Source organism: Panthera onca, chromosome F2, assembly GCF_046562875.1.
Source record: "Panthera onca isolate mPanOnc1 chromosome F2, mPanOnc1 haplotype 2, whole genome shotgun sequence".
Classification (NCBI taxonomy): Eukaryota; Metazoa; Chordata; class Mammalia; order Carnivora; family Felidae; genus Panthera; species Panthera onca.
Genome location: NC_138356.1, coordinates 16,282,099 through 16,293,294, shown reverse-complemented (window position 1 = coordinate 16,293,294; position 11,196 = coordinate 16,282,099). Strand labels below are relative to the sequence as shown.

Here is an 11,196-nt window from a genome sequence, read left to right as displayed (position 1 = left end):
GCCTTCTATGTTTTAACAGAGAGTTTATTTCCTTCTCTATGGTTTACTGTAGCTTTTGGTTGAGGATATTTTGATGTGAATGGAGCTAAGTGAAAATTTTCAAGAGACCAAGAAAAGAGACTATAAAATTTAGAAAATTTTATATTACTGGAATTTTTGGTAGCGTTTATAACTCAGCATAATGCAAAAGAAAGCAATACACTGGAGACTTCTGTAGTGAGGTTTAACAATTCTGTAATTTGGGGGAAAATAAAAAACTCCTGACCTGGCTGACACCTTTCTGTATTTTTCTCCTCAAAAATAGTGCCTGCCAAGGTAATTGCTTAAATCTAAGTTCTTGTCTCATGGCTTTCAGTCAATACAAATATGCCTCATATACCACTCTTCATCTGTTCTACTTTGCTCCCATTTGGGGAAGAAATAATTAATACTTTTCCTTACCTTTCTCCCACCCTCAACCCCCAACCCCTTCTATAGGTCACCTTGCTTGTAATGAGAGATTCCTTGAGGGTATTGGGAAGGCTTTCAGTGAAAAAGATTGTTTTTGCCAGGGCAGGCAGAAATGTAAGCTTAACTAAAGAATAAGCTTCCCCCACTTCCTTTTTCCTTGACTCTTTTCCCAACTACTTCCCTCTTCTTAAGCTGGTGCTTCAAGAATCATTTTTTTCTTTTCTTTTCTTTTCTTTTCTTTTCTTTTCTCTTTTCTCTCTTCTCTTCTCTTCTCTTCTCTTCTCTTCTCTTCTCTTCTCTCTCTTCTCCTTCCTTTCCCTTCCCTTCCTTTATTTTTTCTTTCTTTTCAAAATAGAGACATAATTGACATATAACATTATATTAGTTTCAGGTGCACAACATAATTACTTGATATTTGTATATGTTGTGAAATGACACAGTCTAGTTGAGATATGTCATAGTAAATCATTGCAATTTTTTTTAATGATGACAATTTAAAAAATCTACTCTCTTAGTAACTTTCAAATACACAATGCAGTATTATTTACTATAATCACCATGCTGTATATTACATCCCAGGACTTATTTTATCTTTGACCTCTTTCACTCATTTTGTCCACTTCCCCTCCCCCAATATTCTGCCTCTGAAAACAACCAATCTATGCTCTGTATCTGTGAGTTAGGCCAAAGCAACTGTGGCTTCTTCTCCTTCTTCCCCTTCCCCCCCCCACCATTTAAAGATTCCACATATAAATGAGATCATATAGTATTTGTCTTTATCTGACTTCACTTAGCATAATGGCTTCAGGTTCCATCCACAAGAATCACTATTTCTTAAGAAGACAAAGGACTTTTTGGAACTCCCCTTCCTTCTCACCTGGTTTCTGCCTTCCACTGCTCACTCACTGTCAGGCACTGTTTGCAAGCAAGGACTTCCCATCCACACAGCTGGCAGGCTTTCTCCATCCTTGGTTCTTTTACTCGCTCGCTTTTGTACCTTGGGCTGAAATGATATACTCTGCTTCATTGAGTTATTGTGAGAATCAAATGCATAATGGACACAAAACACTTAGCATACGCTTGGTACAGAATTTAAAAATTCAGTTATTATTATTATTATTCATGTTAGCTGCTAACTGTTTAATCTTGTTCTCTGGGATGTTCTTCATAGTGAAGGTGCTTTCCCTTTTAGGTAAGACTGGTTTCTTTCTAATCTTTACATGCAACATTGACCTGAAAGTGAACAGGCTTAGCCTAAGGACTATTTGTTTCATGTCCCATGATGTTTCAAACCCTTACAAATAAGAGTCAAATATTAGCAACCCTTATAGAAACATTGTAATACTGAATTATAACATGGAAAGGGGTAAAAGGGTATGTGGGGGCAATGGCAAATAGAACTTTGGAGGATCCAATGGAGGAGGGAAACAAACTTTTAAGAAAAAAAGAAAACAATAAGAAAAAGGAGTTACAGCTCCTTCTTCCCTGGCATTGACAGCACCAGGAGAGTTTCTGGTGTAGGATGGGCTAGACTGACTCTGACTTCACCAGTGTGCAGTTTCCCAGGAAGTGGAAAGTTTAGGCATCGTAGACCAAGTAACCAGTAGAGCAGAGATGGGGTCTGTGGGCCTAGATGAAGAGGCTTCTCTGCTGTTTTCAAGGCTTAGCAGCTTCACAGGAATCCAAGGAAAGCTGGGTACACGAGAACAAAAACAATTTGGGGAGGGGCAGGGAGAATGGGAGACACAGAATCTGAAGCAGGCTCCAGGCTCTGAGCTGTCAGCACAGAGCCTGATGCAGGGCTCGAACCCACAAACTGTGAGATCATGACCTGAGCTGAAGTCAGTCGCTTAACTGAGTGAGCCACCCAGGCTCCCCTAAGCTGCAACTTCGAACTCAGGGAATGGACCAAAATGCCAAGGTAGGTGAGTCAAATGGGTTTTATAATTGAGGTATGTAATTGAAAAATTCATGTTTACTTGTGATCTGCTCACTGATTTGTAGCTGTATAATTTCTGTTTTTTAACTTCTTAATATAATGCAACTTTATGGTAAGGTACTTATTCTCATCAATAGTGGGGAAGATGAGATAATGCCGGGAGGGGACCACCAGGGAGATGGCACATATCATTGGAAATATTTCACTAAGCTAATACTTGAAGAAGTTTGTGTCAAAATTGAACAAATGCCACATTTCATATAGCACGTAAAGATTTACAAAGTACTTTTACATGTATAATCTTGTTTCTCACAACTCTGTAAGAAACAGATTTTCACTTAGAACAAAATTTAATTTAAATTTTCATGTAGTATGAAAATGTGTATAGGTATTTATATATTTGATGTATATTGGTTTTTATGCACATTGCTACTTTCACAAATGGAATCTTCATTGCAATTATTTACCTAATGAAAGTTATTTTTACTTTAGCGCCAAGCACCAAATTTTAGAAAGAGATCGGAACAAAAGAATGAAGATCCAGAGTTTAATTAACTTTAGTACCAATTGCTTTTTAACTTTTATTAAGTCAGTTCTTTAACTTATGCAGTTATCTCTTCTTTTGAATGATTAGACTAGATCATTAGATGAAGGATTTTGTAAATCGACAAGAACATTTTTCTCTCTGCTTTTACAGAGTTGCAGATCTAATAAAACCTATTTATTAGGAATGGCCTTGATGCCTGTTATGTGGCTCTCAATATTTCAAACACATATTTTAGGAAGAATGGCTTAGGAAAGACTAGCTCTAGAAGAGGTAAATATAAATGTAAAATACTCCTTATATGGATAAATTTCATTATGGGACTAATTTTGAATTTGTCTCTAAGTTTATCATTTTAACTATATCTGAAAGACTTATTTAAAAGACATGAAAGGAATTTCATAGAACTTTATAGAAGTTATTTGTAGAATAGCTTTGTGGAAGGGTGTTTTATTTGGCCACGTTTCCAAGAGAGAACACACTCACCCTTACGTATTACTCACACACACACACATACACCTGCACTTACTGTTTCATGGTATGTTTCAAAAAGAACTGATAGTTTGGGAAAATATTTAAAAATGTTCTAGGATCATTTTTTAGGCTACTCATGTCTCTTATAGTTTTGACTCAATATTTATTTATGATCATAAATTCAGAATGTTTAGGGGAATTTGTGTGAAAATTTTGGGCAAAATAACGCACACAATAGTTTTATTTATGTCTGAAGGAGAAAAGGGGTTGCTGAAAAAGTCAGCATATTTCTACTTGGCTTCTCTGCCCTAAACAGAGCCTTGAAATCCTGGATAATACAAATAATCATACAATTTGCTTTGGATGTTTGATTACGGGGATATTGTTCCTACACTGAGAGCATGACGCTTTTAATCATGTCTTGGATTTGTAAATATAGAAACAATGTTCTTAACTTGGTGTGCTTTCATTTAGAAGTAGAGCCAATTACATAGGTTTTGTTCTAAGCCTGGAGATGACAGTATGCTAATCAGGGCTAGACAAATCTTGAATCGAAGGAGAAATATCTGGTGAAAACTAAGAAGGCCCTTATGGGCCAGGAACAAGATCTCTTCCAGTGCTCCCATCTGTTGTTACTGGGTGGGTGGCATCCCTGGGAGTTGGAGACAAGACAGAGGAAGGGAGGGTATAAGAATAGGGGAGGAGAAGATGTGAATCTGGATTAAAGCTCTGTCATATATTCACAATTCAATTCCAGGAAAAAGTGGAATTCTCCTAAGAACCATTGTCCCGATATGCTTTGTTCCACTTCAGAATTAAAATGATTTGGTTAAAATACCATAAACCAGTGGTTCTCAAAATTGCCAGTACAATTTTGGCAAAGTATGAAGACACTTTTGGTTGTCTTGAGGTGGGGTGCTATTGGCGTTCAATAGTCAGAGGCCAGGGATACTGCCAAACATCCAGGAATATGCAGGACAGTCTCCCACTATAACGAAATTACCCAGCTCAACATTTCAATAGTGCTGAAGTTAAGAAACACTTCCTTAAAATAGCGATAGGTTGTATTTTTAGTAGGTGCTTATTGGTAAGACTGGCACTCTGTTCAAAGCGTTTTATCGAAGTCTCTTATCAACACATGTTATACAGGAAAATGATGGCAGTACTATCTTTTTTTCTCGTCGTGTATTACTTTCCTTTCCCCTTTCCTGTAATGAGAGGCAACATGGGAGGGGAAAATGTACCCATGGGTTTTTGAGTGACTGGCTCTGTAATGTGATAAAGAATCCTCTCATGAGTGAACGTGAAGATTAAATAAAATTATAGATGTTAGGGGCACATACTGAGCACAAATATCAGCTCTTATTTTGTTAGTAGAGGACCTTCAGAAAGTTAACCTCAGCAAGCCTCCGTTTTCAATTGAATAAATTGGAGATAGTAATAGCTTGTAGAGGTACAGTGAGGATTAATTGTAAGTGCTTAGCCAATTGTCTGACACAAATAGGCACTCAAGGCATAATAGCTACTATTCTTATTATTTATCATGACAGTTCACTTCCAAAAATACATCGAAGAGCACAAAGGTAGGTATCACTGGAGGCAGCATGGAGAATAAGAGAAAATATAAACTGAGGTAAGAGGAACCTATATTTTTGCCCTGGCAAAGCTGTGTAATTTCAAGTAGCTTGGACCCCAGTTTCCAAATTGAGCCAGTTGGTAGTTCTGGTGAGTATCAAGTGCAGTAGCTAATGTGGAGTGCCTGGCACAGAGCCTGGCATATATTGATAGTTCAGGAAGTGTTAGTTTCTTTCTTCCTGGACAAGGGACTTCATCTGTAGTTTTTGAACTACAACATTGTTTTGGCCTGGGATCCATTGGAAGCAGAGCTTGAAGTGAAAGACTATGTGTGGGTTATTTTGGAACATGATTTCAGAGAGCAGGAGTGAGGAACTTGGAAAAAGGGAAAACCAATGCAAGGTGGTGCTAGTGAGTAGTCTGCTTGGATCATGGTGCTCAATTCTTTGGGACATTCGAACAGCCTTAGGAGATCTTTTCTTTTCTTTTCTTTTCTTTTCTTTTCTTTTCTTTTCTTTTCTTCTCTTCTCTTTTCTTTTCTTTTCTTATATCTTTTGTTGAGCATAAATTTTAATTTTCATCAAGTCCAATTAGTTATTTTTTTTAAAATGGTTAATGTTTTTTGTGTCCTAAGAAATCATTGTTTAATTTCAGATCAAAAAGATATTCTTTTCTGTTTTCTTCTACAAGTATTAGAGTTTTAATTTTTATGTTTAGGTTGATAATTCATTTTGAATTAATTTATGTGTAAATGAGAGATAGGAGTTGAGATGAATTTTTTTCTCACATGAATACGTAGTTGAAAAAGCAAAAACCCTGATAATTTCTGCATTGATATCTGGTGCTTTTATCAAAATCAACTGGCTATATAAGTGTGAGTCTATTGGTGAATTCCCTGTCTTGTTCTGTTATGTCTTGTTCTATGTTTGTACCAATACCCCATTGTCTTGATTACTATAGCTATGTGGTAGGTATTGAAATCAGGTAGTTTAAGTTATTCAACACTGTTCTTATTTTTCAAAATTGTTTTGGCTACTGTTGGTAATTTACATTTCCACCTAAATTTTAAAATTACCTTGCTAATTAAAAAAAAACCCAACCCACTCAGATTTTATTTGAATTGCATTGAATCTGTAGATCAGGTAGGGGAAGATGATCTTTTAATACTTTTAATTCTTCCAAATCATGAACTATTATGTCTTTCAATTTAGTTAGCTTTTATTAGATTTTTTCTCAGTGACAGTTGTTCCTAACAAAGTCATTTAAAATGATAAACTTCCCTTTAAACACTGCTTTTGTTGCATCCTACAAAGTTTGATATGTTGTGTTTCATTATTGTTCAATTAGAAGTATTTTCTGGTTTTCCTTGTCATTTTTCTTTGGACCATGCATTGTTTAGAAGTGTATTGTTTGATTTTCAATTCCTTGGGATTTTTTCCCTGATGTCCTATTGTTATTATTTTTTAAGTTAATTTTTATTATTCTGAGAACACTAATATATTAACCTTTTGAAATTTATTGAGACTTGTTTTATGGCTTAACATGTAGTCTATTTGGTGAATATTATATGTGCATTTGAAAAGAATGTGAATTCTGAACTTGTTGGGTATTGCTAGATATTAGGTCAAGTTATTGATAGTATTCAGATCTTCCATATCCTTATTACTTTTTAAAGATCTCTTTGTCCTATCAATTACTGAGAGATAAATGATAAAATATTTAATTATGACTGTGGATTTGTGTCTTTCTCTTTTTAGTTTTGTAAATATTTGCTCTACATATTTGTAGGTGCATATACACAGGATTTTAATGTCTTCCTGATGAACTGACTCTTTTTTATTATGAGATACTACTACTTGTCTCTGGAAATACTGTTTTGAAGTCCACTTTGATATTAATTTAGCCATTTTAAATTACTGTTTGTATTGTTACTTTCTGTTTTTTTTTTTTAAACTCTCAACTGATTCGTATCTTTATCTTTAAAGTGTGTGTTTTGTCTATAGCACATAATTAGGTCTTGATTTTTAGTCATTTTGAGTCTCTTCCTCTTAACTGGAGAGTTTAGTCCGTTTACATTGAATGTACTTATTGGTATGGCTTAGTTTATATCTACCATCTTACTATTTGTTTTCTATTTGTCCTATCTATTTTTGGTTCTTCTTTTCCTCCCTTCTTTTTGTTTAATCAAGTATTTTTATTCAATATTATGTTTTATATTTTCCATTGGTTTTTAAGTTTATTTATTGGTGGATGCTCCAAGAATTACAATATACACCCTTAACTTACTGTAGTCTATTTAGAATGAAGAGTGAATCATTTCACATAAATGTGAGAACCTTCAATATTGTAAAACCACTTACACCTCTTTTTCTTCTTTGCTGTTTTTGCTATATATTTTGCCTTACATATGTTATAAGCCCCCACATTATTATGTTATTATTTTGTTTTGAACAGTATGTTGTCCTTTAAGGGAATTAAAAAAAGGAAAAAATGTAGATCTTTATATTTACCCATATATTTACCATATGGGGTACATCTTATGTCTTCATATAGATCCAAGTTTCCATCTGCTATCATTCCCTTGAACCTGGAGATTTATTTATTTATGTATTTCTTTGTTTGTTTGCTTGCTGTTTTAGTGTTTCCAATAGTGCAGGTCTACTTTGAAAAATTTTCTCAGCTTTTATCTGAAAGTGCCTGTATCCTAATTTTGAAGGACTTTCACTAGACGTAGAATTATAGCTGACAATTTAAAAGATGTCCTTACATTGATTGCACCTGGCCTCCACTGATTTTGTTTAGAAGTCAGTCATCACTATTGTTGCTGTCCCATATATGACATGTCAATTTTCTCTTATCTTTGATTTTGATGTGACGAGGTGTGGTTTTCTTTGTACCTACCATACTTAAGGTTCACTGAACTTGTTGGATCTGTAAGTTAATTTTAAAATCAAATTTACCACAACTACCCTAAAACTTAGTGGCTTGTAACAATAACATTTATTAACTCGCAGTTTCTGGAGGTTGGGAGTCTGGGCTAGAATCTTGATAGTTATCTCAATTATAGTGATAGCAGACATCTTTGTTTCATTTCCAGTTTCAAAGGGGAAAGCTTTCAACATTTCACCATTGACTATGATATTTGTTGTAGGTATGTGATGTTTTTTCAAGGTACCCATATCATTTTAAGGAAGTTTTAAAGTCATCTTCTATTCCTAGTTTGCTGATAGCTTTTAACATGAATAAAAATTGCATTTTATCAAAGTTCTTTCTGCATCTATTTGGATTATTATATGATTCTTTTACTTTATTTTGTTAACATGTTGAATTATGATTTGTTTTGAAAAAAAAAATAAACCAACTTTGTATTCCTAGAATAAATCCAACTTAATCATTATGAATTATCTTGTTTTACATATCTGGATTCAGTTTTCTAGTATTTCATCAGGATTTTTTCTCTGTCATCGTGAGAGATAGTGATCTGTAATTTTTCTTTCTTATAATGTCCTTGTCAAGTTTTGTGTCAAGGTTATTCTATTCCTATAAAACAAGTTGGCAAGCTTTCCCCTTTTTTCTATTTTCTGAAAAAAAAAAAGGCAGATCTTTAATAAGCAGAAAAACTGGTATTCAGATGATGCAGGCTGGCTCCAAAATCTGTGCTTTTGATTATAATTCTATGTTTACTTTCCTCTTAATTTCTCTCTTTCTCTCTCAATATGCATATCCCAAGCCCCAGTACCCTCAGGTGTACATAAAGGGCCAGCTAGTACCTGCATAGGCAGTATTTTGCATTAAAGGGGAGAAACCCTGAGATTGGGGCCCCAAACTTTTCTAATGGGCAGTAAACATGACTGGCCTTTGCTCTGGACAGGCCTTCTTTCAGTTTTCAAATGCATTATATACCTGGTAGCTTCAGGAACTGCACACATGTTGTTTTCCCTGCTAAAACTTCCTTCTTCAAACCCAAGTTATTGACAGTTCATCCCAGAACTGTTAGTCTAAGCACCATATCCTCACAGAAGCCTTCTCTGACTCCCCTGGTTTGGGGGTCATTTTCTCCATTAAGGCTCCTTTTTTTTTTTTTTTTTTTTTTTGGCGTACCTTTCTTCTCTGTAATATATAATCATAATTGTGAGGATATAATCCATTGTGTAAAGTTTGTGTCTCCAGCTTGAATATAAGCTCCCTGAGGGTTGAGACTGTGTCAGTCTTATTCATGGTGAGCATGTAGTAGGCACCTAACACATGTTTATTTAATGACTTAATTCTCTAAGTTTTAAAAAAGCCTTTTGAGGGCATGCATATATTACTATAGTTTTGTAGATGGATAGAAGGTTTGACAACATAATACATATTTTTACTTTTCCAGAAGATTCCACTGAGGTCATCTCTTGATCTACTCTTTTCTTTTATTACTACAGCAACCTCACCTGGCCTTCATCCATGTGGATCTATTGGCTTGAGTCTCTCACAAAGTGTGTGGGCAAGTAGGGTTCGGGAGGAAATTGGTAATGAAAGGTAGTCTGGATCATGGACAATGGATAACACTGAAAATAATAAAGAGTAGTATATTGTATACGCTATAATAAATAATAACAATAAAGTAAATAGTTAATATTTGCTAAACACTTAATGTATGTCAGGCACTGCAGTAAGCACTCCACACATCTTCATTTAATCTTCATGACATTATTATAATATAGTTCAGTTATTATCACCATTTTATAGATAAGGAACTTAGCTTGGAGAGATTAAGTTACTCTCTCAAGGTCACAGAGCCAGTGGGTGGCAAGGCTAGGACTTGAACCCATGTCATTGTGACTCCAGAATCCATGTTCTTACCTGCTGAACCATAGATTGCCTTATATAATTTCAACTGGTTGTCAAAATATGGTGAGAATACTCAGGAAAGAGATTGCAAAGTGATTTCTTTGATCTAATTTCAGCTCTACCGTGACAAGCAAATCTAGTGATAAAAAAATATTCAAATTTAGAACTGCAAGTATCTTTCTAGCTGGCTCAAAATTATTTGCCTTTGTAATGGGGTTAGTACTGTGAGTCTAATTAAACTTTTTCAGTTTTCTTAACAGTTGGTTGATCTTAAGATTTAAAAATGAAACGATTGTAATTTAGCAGCTCAAAAGATCAGTTTACCACTAAATGCACAAATATAAGCATGTATAACTTTTTCATGAGAAGACTCAGTCAAATTCTTGGGTAAAAGACATTCCTTCAACACGCTGGTGTGTAATGACTGCTTTCCAGAAATCCCAGTATCACTAAAAATTCCTACTTTGGACAAGATTAAATCCTTTATTACTCTGGCTATTGTAGAAATAGCACCAAGACAATGAAATCTTACGAAAGACATTTATTTTTTGACAGCATATATTAATATTTTTTAAATTAAAGTCATAACCCTTTGTTTAGAATGTATTTATAGAAAAGGGAGAAAAACAGACTCTGCAATTAGTTCTCTTGTATCTAGGACAAGCTTGTTATAACAGTCATGGGACACGTTTTACGGGTGCTATTTCAGCATTGACTATTTTGAAAACTAGGAGAAAAATGCTTTAAAGTCAATACTGTCCAATTTAAAAATACTAAGTTGGACCATATACCATAACATATATTTAACCATTTCAAATTTCCTATGAATCAGGTATATGCACTGACTTTCCATTTTAGAGATGGCTCAATTATCTTGGTATTCTTATGTTTTTAATAAATAATGTCTGAAAGAATTGCAATACTATTTCCCACCCCCCTTTCTCAAGAGGCCTACTGGAGACAGTGACTGCATCTTAAGTATCCCTTGTGCTCCCCATTCTGTTTATAATCATATTAACTACCTAGAAGATACTACTCAGCATTAGTGGTTTGACAGGCTGTCTTTTAGGCCGTCAGGCCTTAGTAACTCTCTTCCCCTTCCAGTTTCTCTCCTCCCTCTCTCTTTATTAAAAATTGGGATATAAATGAAGATAATATACAGTAGAAAATGGTAGACTATACAAGAGTTACAACTCGGTACTCTGGGAGGTCAGAAGACACACCTGGTTTAGGGGAAATCAAGGGGACCTGCTGAATGAGGTGGCATCAAATTGTATGATTTAGACACACAGAGATCAGAGGAGGGTTTCTAGCATGTGTATGTGGTATGTTGTTTAAGTATTTGATAGGTGAGTAAAAAATACTTTATACTTTTTTTTAGAGA

The 11,196-nt window shown here is 34.8% G+C and overlaps 1 long non-coding RNA gene across 1 annotated transcript in view; it reads right to left on the bottom strand.

Annotated features, from left to right (window-relative positions):
* Positions 1–227: 227 nt before the first annotated feature.
* LOC132664134 (uncharacterized) overlaps positions 228–11,196 on the bottom strand; it is a 63,721-nt gene continuing 52,752 nt past the window's right edge. The window contains exons 3-4 of the long non-coding RNA XR_009603472.3: positions 1,328–1,453; positions 228–792 (exon numbers count right to left, since the gene is read on the bottom strand). This is a non-coding gene — a long non-coding RNA (uncharacterized LOC132664134). The remainder of the gene's footprint in view (positions 793–1,327; positions 1,454–11,196) is intronic.